General features: G+C 36.9%; 1 protein-coding gene and 1 non-coding gene across 2 annotated transcripts in view; one reads left to right on the plus strand and one right to left on the minus strand.

Moving 5' to 3' along the window:
• DACH2 (dachshund family transcription factor 2) overlaps positions 1–16901 on the plus strand; it is a 748066-nt gene that overhangs the window by 629182 nt on the left and 101983 nt on the right. The gene's annotated exons all lie outside the window — the stretch shown is intronic.
• Positions 7580–7713, minus strand: LOC131503377 (U4 spliceosomal RNA). The gene has a single exon (XR_009257442.1). It is a non-coding gene; the product is annotated as a U4 spliceosomal RNA (small nuclear RNA).

The raw sequence follows: 16901 nt of genomic DNA on the forward strand, positions 1-16901 counted from the left end.
CTAGGGCTTTGATAGTTTCCTGTCTCACATTCAGGTCCTTTATCCATTTTGAGTTTATTTTTGTGAATGGTGTAAGAAAGTGGTCGAGTTTCATCCTTTTGCATGTAGCTGTCCAGTTCTCCCAGTACCATTTGTTAAAGAGACTGTCTTTTTTCTATTGGATACTCTTTCCTGCTTTGTCAAAGATGAGTTGGCCATACTTTTGTGGGTCTAGTTCTGGGGTTTCTATTCTATTCCATCGGTCTATGTGTCTGTTTTTGTGCCAATACCATGCTGTCTTGATGATTACAGCTGTGTAGTAGAAGCTAAAGTCTCGGATTTTGATGCCTCCTGCTGTGGTATTCTTCTTCAATATTACTTTAGCTAGTTGGGGTTTTTTGTGGTTCGATACAACTTAAGGATTGCTTGTTCGAGCTTCCAAAAGACTGCTGGTGCAACTTTTACTGGGATTGCATTTGAATGTATTGATTTCCTTGGGTAGTATTAACATTTTAACAATATTTATTCTTCCAATCCATGAGCACGGAGTGTTTTTCTATTTCTTTGTATCTTCTTCAATTTCATTCATAAGTTTTCTATAGTTTTCAGCACGCAGATCTTTTACATCTTTGGTCAGGTTTATTTCTAGGTATTTTATGATTCTTGGTGCAATTGTGAAAGAGATCAGTTTCTTTATTTGTCTTTCTGTTGTTTCATTGTTAGTGTATAAGAATGCAACTGATTTCTGTACATTGATTTTGTATCCTGCGACTTTGCTAGCAGACTTTTGGTGGAGTCTATCGGGTTTTCTGTATATAATATCATGTCATCTTCAAAAAGTGAAAGCTTGATTTCATCATTACTAGTTTTGATGCCTTTGATTTCCGTTTGTTGTCTGATTGCTAATACTAGAACTTCCAACACTCTGTTAAACAACAGCGGTGAGAGTAGACATCCCTGTCGTGTTCCTGATCTCAGGGAAAAAGCTCTCAGTTTTTCCCCATTGAGGATGATGTTAGCTGTGGTCTTCTCATAAATGGCTTTGATGATGTTTAACTATGTTCCTTCCATCCCGACTTTCTCGAGGGTTTTTATTAAGAAAGGGTGCTGAATTTTGTCAAATGCTTTTTCTGCATCAATTGACAGGATCATATGGTTCTTATATTTTCTTTTATTAATGTGATGTATCACGTTGATTGATTTGTGAATGTTGAACCAGCCCTGCAGCCCAGGAATGAATCCCATTTGATCATGGTGAATAATTATTTTTATATGCTGTTGAATTCTATTCACTAGTATCTTATTGAGAATTTTTGCATCCACATTCAATAGGGATATTGGCCTGTAGTTCTCTTTTTTGGATGGGTCTCTGTCTAGTTTAGGAAGTAAAGTAAAGCTGGCTTCATAGAATGAGTCTGGGAGTTTTCCTTCCCTTTCTATATTTTGGAACAGCTTGAGAAGGATAAGTATTATCTCTGCTTTAAATGTCTGGTAGAATTCCCCTGGGAAGCCATCTGGTCCTGGACTCTTTTTTGTTGGGAGATGTTTGATAACTGATTCAATTTCTTCGCTGGTTATGGGTCTGTTCAAGTTTTCTATTTCTTCACGTTTGAGTTTTGGAAGTGTGTGGGTGCTTAGGAATTTGTCCATTTCTTCCAGGTTGTCCAGTTTTTTGGCATATAATTTTTCATAGTACTCCCTGATAATTGCTTGTATCTCTGAGGAATTGGTTGCCATAATTCCATTTTCATTCATGATTTTATCTATTTGGGTCATCTCCCTTTTCTTTTTGAGAAGCCTGGCTAGAGGTTTATCAATTTTGTTTATTTTTTCAAAAAAAACAACCCTCGGTTTCATTGATCTGCTCTACAGTTTTTTTAGATTCTATATTGTTTATTTCTGCTCTGATCTTTATGATTTCTCTTCTTCTGCTGGGTTTGGGGTGTCTTTGCTGTTCTGCTTCTATTTATTTAGGTATACTCTATTTGGGATGTTATTAGGTGTTTGTATTTGGGATTTGTATGTATTAGGTGTTTGTATTTGGGATTTTTCTTGTTTCTTGAGATAGGCCTGGATTGCAATGTATTTTCCTCTCAGGACTGCCTTCACTGCGTCCTAAAGCATTTGGATTGTTGTATTTTCATCTTCATTTGTTTCCATATATTTTTTTTCAACTTTTTTTTATTATTATTTATTTTTGGGACAGAGAGAGACAGAGCATGAACAGGGGAGGGGCAGAGAGAGAGGGAGACACAGAATCGGAAACAGGCTCCAGGCTCCGAGTCATCAGCCCAGAGCCTGACGCGGGGCTCGAACTCACGGACCGCGAGATCGTGACCTGGCTGAAGTCGGACGCTCAACTGACTGCGCCACCCAGGCGCCCTCAATATATTTTTTAATTTCTTCTCTAATTGCCTGGTTGACACGTTCATTCTTTAGTAGGGTGTTCTTTAACCTCCATGCTTCTGGAGGTTTTCCAGACTTTTTCCTGTGGTTGATTTCAAGCTTCATAGCATTGTGGTCTGAAAGTATGCATGGTATGATCTCAATTCTTTTTTACTTATGAAGGGTTATTTTGTGATCTATCTTGGAGAATGTTCCATGTGCACTCGAGAAGAAAGTATATTCTGTTGCTTTGGGATGCAGAGTTCTAAATATATCTGTCAAGTTCATCTGATCCATTGTATCATTCAGGGCCCTTGTTTCTTTATCGAGTCTGTGTATAGATGATCTATCCATTGGTGTAAGTGGAGTATTAAGATCCCCTGCAATTACCACATTCTTATCAATAAGATTGCTTATTTTTGTGATTAATTGTTGTATATATTTGAGGGCTCTCATATTTGGTGCATAAACATTTATAATTTTAGCTCTTCCTGATGGATAGACTCTGTAATGATTATATAATGCCCTTCTTCATCTCTTGTTACAACCTTTAATTTTAAGTCTAGTTTGCCTGATATAAGTATGGCTACTCCAGCTTTCTTTTGAGTTCCAGTAGCATGATAGATAGTTCTCCATCCCCTCGCTTTCAATCTGAAAGTGTCCTCAGGTCTAAAATGATTCTCTTGTAGACAGCAAATAGATGGGTCTTGTTTTTTTTATCCATTCTGATACCCTATGTCTTTGGTTGTAGCATTTGGTTCATTTACATTCAGTGTTATTATAGAAAGACATGGGTTTAGAGTCATTGTGAAGTCTGTAGGTTTCATGCTTCAAGTGATGTCTCTGGCACTTTGTGGTCCTTGCAACATTTCACTCACAGAGTCCCCCTTAGGATCTCTTGTAGGGCTGGTTTAGTGGTGATGAATTCCTTCAGTTTTTGTTTGTTTGGGAAAACCTTTTTCTCTTCTATTCTGAATGACAGACTTGCTGGCTTCATATTCTCAACAGATTCTTGGCTACGTGTTTTTTCTGTTCATCACATTGAAGATTTCCTGCCATTCCTTTCTGTCCTGCCAAGTCTCACTATATATGTCTGCTACTAACCTTATGTATCTACCTTTGTATGTTAGGGTCCATTTTTCCTAGCTGCTTTTAGAATTCTCTCTTTATCCTTGTATTTTGCCAGTTTCCCTATGATATGTTGTGCAGATCTGTTCAAGTTATGTCTGAAAGGAGTTCTCTGTGCGTCTTGGATTTCAATGCGTTTTTCCTTCCCCAGATCAGCGAAGTTCTCAGCTCTGATTTGTTCAAGTACACCTTCAGCCCCTTTCTGTGTCTCTTCATCTTCTGGAAATCCTATGATACGGATGTATCAAATCAAATGCAATCCATTTGATTGTAGCACTTAGTTCTCTAATTCTCCCCTCATACTCCTGGATTTTTTTATCTTTTTTATCTTTTTGTCAGCTTCCTCTTTTTCCATAATTTTATCTTCTAATTCACCTATTCCTTCCTCTGCCTCTTCAATCCATGCTATGGTGCCTCCAGTTTATTTTGCACCTCATTTATAACATTTTTTCGCTTCTCGTGACTATTTCTTAGTCCCTTGATCTCTGTAGAAATAGATTCTCTTCTGTCCTCTATGCTTTTTTCAAGACCAGCGATTAATTTTATGACTATTATTCTAAATTCTTGTTATATTGCTTAAATCGTTTTTGATCAGTTCATTAGCTGTCGCTACTTCCTGGAGCTTCTTTTGAGGAGATTTATTTCATTTTGTCATTTTGGGTAGTCCTTGTGGTGGCTCCAAACTGTAGGGCACTACCCTGTGCTGTCTGGAGTAACTTGTGTTGGTGGGCAGGGCGACAGTCAGACCCAATGTCTGCCCCCAACCCACTGCTTGGGCCACAGTCAGACTGGTGTGTACCTTATCATCCCCTCTCCCAGGGGCAGGACTCACTGTGGAGTGGTGTGGCCCTTGTCCACAGCTGCTTGCACACTGTCAGGCTTGTGGTGCTGCTTCCATGGGATCTGGCTAAGAGTGTATTAGGTTGGATCCACAAAGTGCACAGGGGTGGGACCGGTAGGCTTAGCTTTGCTGTCAGAGGCTCCCTGCAGGAGGGGCCCTGAAGCACCTAGAGGGAGGCAGGCCTGCCTGAGGGATGGATCCACAGAAGCACAGCATTGAGCATTTGCAGGGTGCAAACAAGTTCAGTGATGGGAAATGGTTCCCTTTGGAATTTTGGCTGGGGAATGAGAAAGAGAAATGGTGCTTTCCTGTGCCTTGTTCCCCCACTGAGCTCTGTCCTTCCAGGTCTCAACCACTCTCCCTCACAGTGTCCTCTTGCCCTCCCTTCTCTTTGAGAGCAGAGCAGTTGTCTTTTAGCATTCCAGATGTTATGTCCTGCTGACTGTCAGAATTCATGGAGTCCGGCCCCTCTGCTTTTGCAAGCCAGACTTCGGGGGATTTGCCTTGTCAGGTGGACTGCTCCTCCACCACTCCAGGCCCCTCCCGCCATTCCTCGTAGCATGCACCACCTCTCTGCCCTTCCTACCCTCTTCCCTGGGCCTCTTCTCTGCATTTGGCTCTGGAGAGTCCATTCTGCTGGTCTTCTGGCAGTTTTCTGGGTTATTTATTCTGATGAGGGTGGAATCTAAGTGATCAGCAGAATGAGGTGAGCCCAGCAGTCTCCTATGCCGCCATCTTCTGAATCTTCAATCACTTGCTGCTGGGTTTTAGATGCCTGGGTTGAAGTTGTTACAATTCTGTGTGATGTCTACAGTGCTCAGGGGCCTGACTCTGACCAGGTAAGGCCTGTTGGGTTTGGGGAGGAGATAGTTGTGGTGGAATACATAAAACAGTTTTTTCATAGGATATGAGGTTAATGAAGATTGGGAGAGTAAAAATTTCAAAGGTATGCTATCTTGATATGAAAATTGAGTAAGCATTGGAAGACTCAAAGGTAAAAGAAAAAGAAAACATATTGGCATAGGTTTTAGGCTATACATTGTGGCTGTCATCATGAGTTAAACAGTAACAGTAAGCTAAAGACCTTAAACCAACAGGTAACTTATCAGATCATCAAATGGTCTCTTTGTACTTCAATATAGGATGTATTTTTTCTAACTCTACTAAAGATACTCAATATATAGAAAAAAGATTCCATGAGCTGAAGAGTTAATGGAGAAATTTATCTTTCTTCTCTAGACTGAACTTGCTTCCTAATTATATAGATAGGCACTTTAGTTAGAATTTGGAATGAAATTTTAATTTCATTGATCCATGGTTGGTTTCCTTGTCACATGTTTAGTCATTTCTTATCCAAACACTGAAAGGCTATACCCCCGGGACTCCAAGATGTAAATGATTGATTTCCAAATATTTGTCAGAATGGAAGAAGTCAGTTTCAGTATATTTAAAAACCCAAACTCTTACATAAGTAATGAAATTCTAGTTAAAGATGAAGTCTCATTCTTAACCCAGTAACAATTTGTTCTTTACCCCCATTCATGACTATTTGAAGGACAGTGTGGTAGCAAAGTAACTTTCTAGGAAAATCTGAAGCTGTATAATATATATATGATTCTATTGGAACTGCAATCCCCATAAGTGAAAATGGCATTTAGGACTGGCCTGTGTGCTGCAGTGCTCGAGTACACACTACTGTGTCTTTTGAAAAATCAGCTGGAACGATAGTACAGATATACAGTAACTGATTTTCATAAAATACACAGTGGTATATACTGGTGTTTCTGAATGGAAGTTTTACTCATTTCAATCAAATGGGTTTGTCACACATTCTGATGAGGACATTAATAGAAAGGAGTGGCATATTAAACTGCACCCAGGTTATGGTGGAAATCTCTCTTTTAATTGAGATTTTTGATGTGAAATTTACCAGTTATATATGTGATATTAAGATAAAATATATTTTCTTCAATATATTTGAGTTAATAAAAGGAAATGAAGTTAAAGTAGAAGATTTAACATTTATAGAATATGACAAGTAAGCGGTTTATACAGCTATGGCAGACATATGTTTTCATATCTGTTTTGAGTAATATCATCATGATTTAAAAATGATTTATAGCTATGGAAATTATAAAATGCCAGCTTTGCTATTATGTCGAAAATTCAGAAAAATGAAAAGAATACCATTAGAGTAAACTTCATGTAGCCCACCTCTTTCTGTGCTTTGTAAAATTGGGTGACAATGTAATACATATCTCACTAATTTGCATTTCTCCTTGAATTTTCACACGCAGACATTTCCAACTCTGTATGACCTGGGCTTTCCTGGCAGTGGTGTCCATTTATACTGTGTCCAAAATTACTTACCAAAATTGGTACTTTGGTTTTGACTCAAACATTTTGACTAAACTGACTGATCAGACAAGTGAAGCCTTTGATTTTATTTTTCCATAGATTTGTCAAACAAATTGAGCAAATCAGTTGCATGTTATAATATTATGTTGTGTGATTTTTAACAGTCAGTTCTGAGATTCCTTTAACAGTCAGTTCTGAGCAGTTGTGACTATTCACTGTAGTTAACCCATGTGGAAGCAAAGGCACACAACAAGATCCTCTGCCCATGACAGCCACTGGTCTCCCAAACCACTAGCAGGAATAGAGGTTTTCATATTTTTATTTCATATTTAATGTATTTATTGAAAACTTTACATGTGCAAGAATCACTGATGATCAAAACTGGAATTCTATAGAAACAGTGGGACAATAAATTTATCATCTTGTCCAAGACTTGAGTCCACTGAAACATTACATTTTAAATCAGTCCACAGGCTATAGATGAAAAGCTAATAATTTCAACTTCCTTTGATCATCAGAACCTAAAGTATATCTCATCTAGAATATCACATTTGTTTTTATGAAAATGGAATAATTTCAGTTTAGAAGAGGATTGGGGCTATATATTGACACTCTAATAATGTAAATATTCTCTATTCAAATGCTTTTCTCTCTTTATTCCTGAGAGAATGTTAGATACTGAATGAAAACTTTCAGACCAAGTGATACTATTTAGGTGTTTGGAAATTATTGTTGATTTTGGTTAAAATGAAAAATATATCTTCTGAGTATTATATTATTTTGAATGAGAGGCAAATGTATTGTGCCAAGTAAAATTCAAAACTCATTACAAATAAACTTTATGATGAAGCTAAAGTACGTAAAGGAAAGTGAAATATATAGTTCTATTCATTTTATGCTGTTCAGTGATTCTAAATATAAATGAGAGGAAAAAGGGACATATCTCACTGGAAATTTTCTTTTAGCAATAATCATGCTTCGGACAAACCTCATTGGCTATGATGCTGCCACTGTGCAAAGCTTGGAAATCTTCTTTGAATTACTTCATTTATTTTTTTTTAATTTAGAAACAATTGTCAATTGACAGTAAGAAGCAAAAAGAATACAGAAAAATCTTATGTTTCTTTCAGCCAGTTTCTCCCAATGGCAATGTCTTTTACAACATGAGTATAATATGAAAGTCATAAAATTTACATTGATATAACCAAAGACCTTATTCATTTTCACCAGTTTTACACACACTCTTTGGTGTGTGTGTGTCTTTCTGTGGAATTTTATCACATGTATAGATTTGTATAACCACCCACACAAATCTGTACATGTTCCATCACCACAGGGTTTTCTTCTGCTGTACCTTTATCGTCTACCCCACCCCCATGATCCCTAGCTTCTGAGAACCACTAAGCTGTTTTCCATCTCTATAATTCCATCATAAGAATGTTCTAAAAATGGAATCATAGAATATGTGACTTTTTGAGATTACCTTTTATTTCACTCATCTTAATTCCGTTAATATTTATCAAAATTTTTTTGTGTGTCAATAGTTTTTCCTTTTTGTTGCTGAGTGGTTGTGTAACCATTAATGTATTGTAGGACATCTTGTTTCAGTTTTTGCATATGATTAATAAAGCTACTATGTACATTTGTGTACATGTTTTTATGATTACATAAAAGTTATATTAATAACTTTTATTTCTCTGGGACAAGTGTCCTAAAGTGCAATTTCTGGGTCGTATGGTAAGTGTGTGTATAGTTTACAACAAACTGCCATATTGTCTCTCAGAATGGCTGGACCATTTTTATATTCCCATAAGCAACATATAAATGGTCCAAGTTTTCCACATGCTTGCCAGAATTTTGTGCTGTCTTTTGTTTTTAATTAGCTTTTCTCATAGGTGTGTCTAATGATATCATTGTGATTTTAATTTCTATTCTCTAATGGCTAGTGATATTGAAACTTTGTCTGTATATCCTCTTTGTTGAAATGTCTCTTCATGTCTTAATCCTTATTTTCTAATTGTTTTCCTTGTTTTCATATTGTTGAATTTTGAAAGTTCTTTATATATTCTAGATTCAAGTCCTTTGTCAAATATGTGGTTTGCAAATATTTCTCCCATTCTATTACTTGTTTCTATATTCTCTTAGCAAGGTCTTACACACAGCAAAATCTTTTAATTTTGATGAAGTTCAATCTGCCATGTTTTTTTTTTTTTTCTAATATGGTGCTTTTAGTATCAAGTCTGCAATCTCTTTGTTTAGCCTCAGGTCCTGAAGATTTTCTCCTGTGTTTTCTTCTATACGTTTTATAGTTATACCTTTTACATTTATGATCATGATCTCAGATCGATACTTTTGTTTTTCTGCTCCAGCACCATTTGGTGAAAAGGCTATTTTCCTGTATTGATATTTTTTTGCACTTTTGTCAAAAATCAGAAATCTGCACTTGCCTAGGGTTATTTCTGGGTTCTTTATTCAGTTTTATTTATCTATGTATCTATCTTTCTGCCAATACCATGAACTTAACTATTAAATCTCCACAATAAGATTTAATATCAAAATAATTCCTCCTATTTTATTCTTCAAAATTGTTATGGATCTTCTAAAGCCTGTGCCTTTCTAATATATTTTACAAAAGCTACTTTAAGTCCATAAAAATCCTTGCTGGAATTTGGTAAGAATTGCATTAAACCTACCGAGTAATTTGAAGGAAATTTGACATTTTCGCTATTTTGACTTTTTCAATCCATCAACACAGTACATCGTTCTATTTATTTTCATTTTATTTGATGTCTTTCATAAGCAAATTTAGCTTTTGGCATATAAGTCCTATACAAGATTTGTTAAACTTATACATACGTATTTCATTATTTTTACAATTATAAATGGTTTTGGATTTTCAAATTCAGTTTTCACACTACCTCTTTCTTAGTATATAGAAATACTGTTGATTTTTATATGTTGATCTTGTATCTTGGCATCATACATAGCCCCACTCATTACCTCAAAAACATTTTTGGTTTGTTTTAATCTTGGGGATTTTCTGCATAGACAATCAGGCCATGTTATCTGAAGATAAAAAGTTTTATTTCTGCCTTTTTTATTTGTATGATTTTTATCTCCTTTTTTTACCTTTTGATGGCCAAGATTTTCAGTACTACATTGAATATTAGTGGTGGAAGTGGGCATCTTTGACTTGTTCCTGATTTTCTTAAATGTGTATGTATATATTTTTTAGACAGAGAGAGAGAGAGAGAGAGAGAGAGAGAGAAGGTGCATGAGTAGGGGAAGGACAGAGAGAAGGAAACAGAAAATTCCAAGCACTGGGACAGTGCAGGGCCAGACGTGGAGCTGGATCCCATGAAACATGAGATCATGACCTGAGCCAAAATCCAGAATAAGATGCTTAACTGAGCCACCCAGGCACCCCAGACTTGTTCCTGATTTTAACAGAAAAGCATTCAGTTTATCAACATTATGTTTGATGTTCTTTGTAGACTTCTTTGTAGATACTCTTTATCAAGTTGAGGTAATTTATCTTTATGGTCACTTGCTGAGAGGTTTTTTTTTTTTTTTTTTTTTATTTATTTTTGGGACAGAGAGAGACAGAGCATGAACGGGGGAGGGGCAGAGAGAGAGGGAGACACAGAATCGGAAACAGGCTCCAGGCTCTGAGCCATCAGCCCAGAGCCCGACGCGGGGCTCGAACTCACGGACCGCGAGATCGTGACCTGGCTGAAGTAGGACGCGTAACCGACTGCGCCACCCAGGCGCCCCAAGAGAGAGGTTTTTTTTTTTCATGAATCGGTGTTGGATTTTGTCAAATACATCTTCTACATATATTTTTGTGATCATATGATTTTTCATTTTTAGCCTGTTGATATGGTGAAATACATTGGGTGATTTTCCAATGTAAAAACAATCTTACATACCTGGAATAAATCACACTTGATCATAGTGTCTAATTCTTTTTATATATTGTTGGATTTGGTTTGCTAAGTTTGTTAGGAATTTTTCATCTATGCTCAGGAGGTATTGGCCTGCAGTCTGGGTTTTGTAATGACTTCATATTTAGTATCAGAGTAACATTTGTTTCATAAGAAAATTGAGAAGAGTTTCCCTTTCTTTTATTTTCTGGAAGAAATTATGTAGAGTTGGTGTTAATTCTTCTTAAAATTCTTTGTAGAGTTGCCCAATGAAGCCATCTGTGTGCTGTTATTTCATTTGTGGGGGAGGGGGGTAAGTTCTGAGTTTAATTCCTTTAAAGTTACTCACACTATTTTTCCTGTTAGGCAAGTTTGAATAGTTTGTGCTTTTTGAGGGGTTGGCCCATTTCATTCAACTTCTTTCTTTATTTTTTTTTTTCAACGGTTTTTATTTATTTTTGGGACAGAGAGAGACAGAGCATGAACGGGGAAGGGGCAGAGAGAGAGGGAGACACACAGAATTGGAAACAGGCTCCAGGCTCCGAGCCATCAGCCCAGAGCCTGACACGGGGCTCGAACTCACAGACCACGAGATCGTGACCTGGCTGAAGTCGGACGCTTAACCGACTGCGCCACCCAGGCACCCCTCATTCAACTTCTTTAATTTATGTGTTTAGTATTGTTCATACTATTCCTTTTTATTATTTTAGATCTTTGGTAACTGTGGTAATATTTCCTTTTAAGTACTGATATTGGGAATTTGTGTCTTTTTTTGGTCTTTATCATTCTAGCTAGAGCTTTTCAAATTTTATTGATCTTGTCAAAGAATCTGCTATTGTTTCTTTAATTTTATTTATTGTTCTTCTGCTTTCACTTTCATTTATTTCTGTCCTTACCTTTATTTTTATGTTTTTTTTTCCTGCTTACTTTGGTTTTAGTTTGCTATTCATTTCTTTATTTTCTAAAGGTGGGAGATTAAATCATTTGTTTTACCACTTTTCTGATTTATAAGATAAACATGTAATGCTATAACATTTTCTTTCAGTACTGCTTTAGCTGAGGTCCACAAATTTTGATATGATCTAATTTTACTTTCACTTAGTTTTAAGTGTTTCATAAATATTTACATATTTGTTTACTCTTTATGTTCATTTCTTTCTGATATTCAATTTTTTCTCTTATTTTCTTTCAGTTAAGGGGCTTCTTTAACCATTTTTTTCTTTAGCCATTCTTTTAGAAAAAGTTGGATGACAACCAGTTCTCTTAGTTGTCCTTCATCTGAGAATTTCTTCATTTCCTCTTCATTTCTAAGAATATTTTCACCAGATACATAATTCTGGTTGATAGTTATTTTTTTCAGCACTAGAAAAATATACCATTTTCTTCTGGCCTCCGTGGATTTTTATTAGAAATCTCTTCCTCTTTAAATTGCTTTTCCTTCAAATGGGGTGGAGTTAAGATGACAGAGTAGTAGGAGGATCATATGCTTGCCTTGTCCCTTGAACACAACTAGATAAATATCAAATCATTCTGAACAACCAAGAAATTGATCTGAGGACTAAGAGAACAAACTGCACAACTATAGGGAGACAAGAGGCTGCATTATGGAAGTTAGGAGGTGTGAAGATGGGATTTGGGGGTGAAAAGGATCTTGGGTTCTGTAGAGGAGAGGGATCCTTAATCACAGAGAGAAGAGAGAGAGAGGGAAAGAGAGCAGTGCTGAAGGGATTGCACAAGGAAAACACTTCCCCCAAACCACTGACAGGGAAAACGAGAGGGGCTGATTATGGTGAGTTTTAACAACCAACAGAGCTTAAGAACTGGACTTTTAGAAGCCCATGCCATGGTCAGCGTTGAGCCCCGTGGGTGCAACAGTGCTCCTAGGGAAAAGGAGGGCAGAGGCCCAGGAGCAGAGAACAAAATCTGAGGATCCCCTGGGGTATACTGGGAGACAGTTTCCACTTCTTGGAGTGCATCTGGGAGAGGAGGTATTATCTCTCAGGGTACAAAAGAGCAGGCAGGCTAAATTACACTATTGTATTCTTTGGCAAAGTGGCAAGGACATCTGCTGAAGGCGGCTAACCTGGATTCACACTTTTTGCTGCACTTTACTCTAAATTCAAAGCTCCCAAGTGTCGGTGCAAATGCCCTTTAGGAACAAATGCACCTGCCCCAGTGTAGTGAGACCCTACTCCACAGGACCAGTTCAGGTCCACACTGAGCTGGGTGCCTAAATTTTGGGCTTGAAACTCAGCTGATGTGCCTGAGATAAAACACAGATCCACTGTTTTGTTGGGAAGGCAGATGGCCAGACACAGGGTGAAGGCAGGGATATGAGGGACACCTGGGACACACAAGGGATGATTGTCATTCTTCTGTAAGGGCTTTCCAGACAATGGTGGGCAAGAACTACACTCTCCATTTATGAGGGAGAGAGCTGGCAACATTTTTCTCCCCTGCCTATCAGCACGACTGATATCAGTGAGAATAGCACAAACTGTGGAGGCCTGATTCACTTACACCATGCTCCACCTCCTTGTGTGCTGCAGGTGTTTCTTTACTAGGGTAAGTGTGCCTGAGAAAGAGAGCAGTGAGCCCCTTCTCCAGAAGACAAGCACAAACCCCCTCATGCACCAAGTCAACTGATGATAGAGTGCTTAAAATCCTCACCTTTAATGAAAATAGGATCATGCCTCTTTTAACAAGCACCTGGAGCAAATCTAGTTAGAATTCTCCATACTCTGAACAAGATCCAAACACATCCCACTGCAGGCAAGGGGAAATTCTGTAGAGAATTGACATGAGGGAAAGAGGAGCCAAAACATAGCAATAGACTGATGCAACATACACCAGAATACTTCATGAAGTCCCAGGCCTTGGACAGTATATGGTCCCTTCTTCATAAAGCCGTTATTCTTAATAGTAAAAAACATACGAGGCTTTCCTAACACAGAGAAGAAGAGAACTAGACAAAAATCCAAGACAGAGAAATTAATCCTCCCCAAAAAAAGAGCAAGAAAAAGTCATGACCATGGATCTATTTTTGAAATATATGTACTTAACATATATAAGTAATATATGGTTGATCCAGAATTTAGGACAACAATCCTAAGGATGCTAACTGGGCTTGAGAAAAGCATAGAAGATGCGAGAGAGTCTCTTACCACAGAGATAAAGGAACTAAAAACTAATTAAGTTGAAATTGAAAAACTGCTATAAATAATATTGACAACTGACTGAATATAATAAACACAAAGATGGAAAAAGAAAGGAATGAATATATTATATAGAAGATAAAATTATTGAAAATAATGACGCTGAAAAGAAGAGGAAAAGAAAAATATTGGATCACGAATGTAGACTTAGGAACTCAACAAGTGCATAAATTGTAATAACATTTGTAACACAAGAGTCCCAAAAGAAGAGAGGGAAAAGGGAGCAGAAGTTTTATTGGAGCTAAGTGTAGCTGAAAACTCCCCTAATCTGGGAAAAGAAACAGATATCCAAATCCAGGAGGCACAGAGAACTCCCATGAAAATCAACAAAAAGAAGGACAACACCATTACATATCATAGTACAATTTGCAAAATACAGAAATAAAAAAAAATCCTAAAAGCAGGAAGGGAAAATAAATCCCTAACTTACAGGGGAAGACAAATAAGATTAGCAGCAGACCTTTCCACAGAAACTTGGCAGGCCAGAAAGTAGTAGCATGATATATTCAACTTGTTGAATAGGAAAAATATGCAGCCAAGAATATTTTATCCAGTGAGGCTGTTCTTCAGAATAGAAGAAAAGATAAGTATTTTCCCAGGCAAACAAAAGCTGAAAGTTAGTGACCATTAAACCATCCACGAAACAGCGCACCTGGGTGATCAGTCAGTTAAGTGTCCACCTCCTGGTTTCAGCTCAGGTAATGCTCTTATAGTTCATGAAATTGAGCCCCATGTTGGTCTCCATGCTGTGTCACAGAGTATACTTGGAATTCCCTCTCTCTCTGCCAGTTCCCCTCTTGTTCTCTCTCTCTCTTTCTCTCTCTCTCTCTCAAAAATAAATTAATAAACTTTAAAAAAATGTTTTAAAAATCCCAGCTCTGCAAGAAATATTAAAAGAGATACTTTGGGAAAGAAAGACCAAAAGTGACAAAGTGGAATGGAGAAACTCTCCAGAAACAATGAATTAACAGCTAATGTAATGGCATTAAGTTGATATCTATCAATAATCATTCTGAATGTAAATGAACTAAAAGCCTAAATCAAAATGCATAGGGAATTAATGTATATTAAAAAACTGGGCCCATCTATGTGCTGCCTACAAGAGACTCATTTTAGAACTAAAGATGCTGGAAGATTGAAAGTGACAGGATGAAGAAATATTTATTACACTAATGAATGTAAAAGGAAAGCCAGAGTAGCCGTACTTATATCAGACAAACTAGATTTTAAACCAAAGTCTGTAACAAGAGATGAATAAGGGCACTATGTAATAATAAAGTGTTCTATCCAACAAGAAGATCTAACAATTGTAAGTATTCATACCCACAACTTGGGAACCCCCAGATATATAAAGAATTAGAAGCAAACATAAACAAATTCATTGATAATAATACAATAATAGTAGGTGATCTTAACATTCGACTTGCAGCAATGGACAGATCATCTAAGCAGAAAACCAACAAGAAAACAATGGATTTGAATGATATACAGGAACAGATGGACTTAACAGATATATTCAGAACATTGCACCCTAAAGCAATAGAATACACATTCTTTTTGAGTGAACATGGAATATTCTCCAGAATAGGTCTAATACTGGGTCATAAATCTGACCTCAATAAGGACAAAAATACTGAGATCATAGCATGTATATTTTCTGACCACAACGTTATGAAACATGAAGTCAGCTACAAGAAAAAAAAATTGGAAAGACCAAAATACATGAAAGTTAAAGAACATGCTACTAAAAACTGAATGGATTAAACAGGAAATGAAAAAAAAATACTTGAAATAAAAAAAATACTTGAAACAAATGAAAATGAAAACATGAAAGTCCAAAACATAAGGGATGCAGCAAAAGTAGTATTAAAAGGGGAGTATATAGCAATACAGGCCTACATAAAGAAGCAAGAAAAAATTCAATTACACAGCCTAACCTAACACCTAAAAAGGAGCTTGAAAAGGTATAGCAAATAAAGCCTAAAGCCATCAGAAGAAAGTAATAAAGATTAGAGCAGAAATAAATGGTATAGAAGCAGGAAAAAAAAACCAGTAGAACTGATCAATGGAATTAGGAATTGATTCTTTGAAATAATTAATAAAATTGATAAAACCATAGCTGGACTTACCAAAAAGAAAAAAGAAATAAATCAGAATCACAAATGATAAAGGAGAGATCACAAGCAACACCACAGAAATACAATCAATTATAAGAGAATATTACGAGGGGCACCTGGGTGACTCAGTCGGTTAAGCATCCAACTCTTGATCTCGGCTCAGGTCATGCTCTCATGGTTTGTGAGATTGAGCCCTGTGTCCAGCTCTGCACTGATAGCACAGAGCCTGCTTGGGATTTTCTCTCTCTGCCCCTACCCCACTAAAAATAATAAACATTTTTTAAGAGGGTATTATGGGGCACCTGGGTGGCTCAGTCAGTTAAGTGGTCTGATTTCAGCTCAGGTCATGATCTCATGGTTTGTGGGTTCAAGCCCTGTGTCAAGCTCTATGCTGACAGCTCAGAGCCTTGAACCTGCTTCAGATTCTGTGTCTCCCTCTCTCTTTTCCCCTACCCTGCTCACACTCTGTCTATGTCTCTCTCTTGCTCAAAAATAAATAAGCATATTTATTTTAATTAAAAAATAAGGTATTATGAAAAATTATATGGCAACAAAGTCAGCAATCTGGAAGAAATCAATAAATTCCTGAACACATATAAACAAACTACTAACCTGAAACAGGAAAAAAAAAATAGAAAATTTGAACAGATGAATAACCAGCAAAAAATTGAATCTGTAATAAAAAAACAAATCTCCCAACAAACAAAACCAGGTACAGATGGCCTCCAGGAATAATTATAACAAATATTTAAAGAAGAGTTAATACCTATTCTCATACTGTTCCAAAAAATAGAAATGGAAGGAAAACTTCCAAACTCATTCTATGAAGCTGGTATTACCTTGATGCCCAAACCAGAAAAAGACCCACTAAAAAGAATTACAGGCCTATATCCCTGATGAACATGGATGCGATAATTCTGAATGAGATAGTAGCAAATCAAATCCAACAGTACAT

The sequence above is a fragment of the Neofelis nebulosa genome, chromosome X (assembly GCF_028018385.1).
Source record: "Neofelis nebulosa isolate mNeoNeb1 chromosome X, mNeoNeb1.pri, whole genome shotgun sequence".
In the NCBI taxonomy this organism is placed as follows: Eukaryota; Metazoa; Chordata; class Mammalia; order Carnivora; family Felidae; genus Neofelis; species Neofelis nebulosa.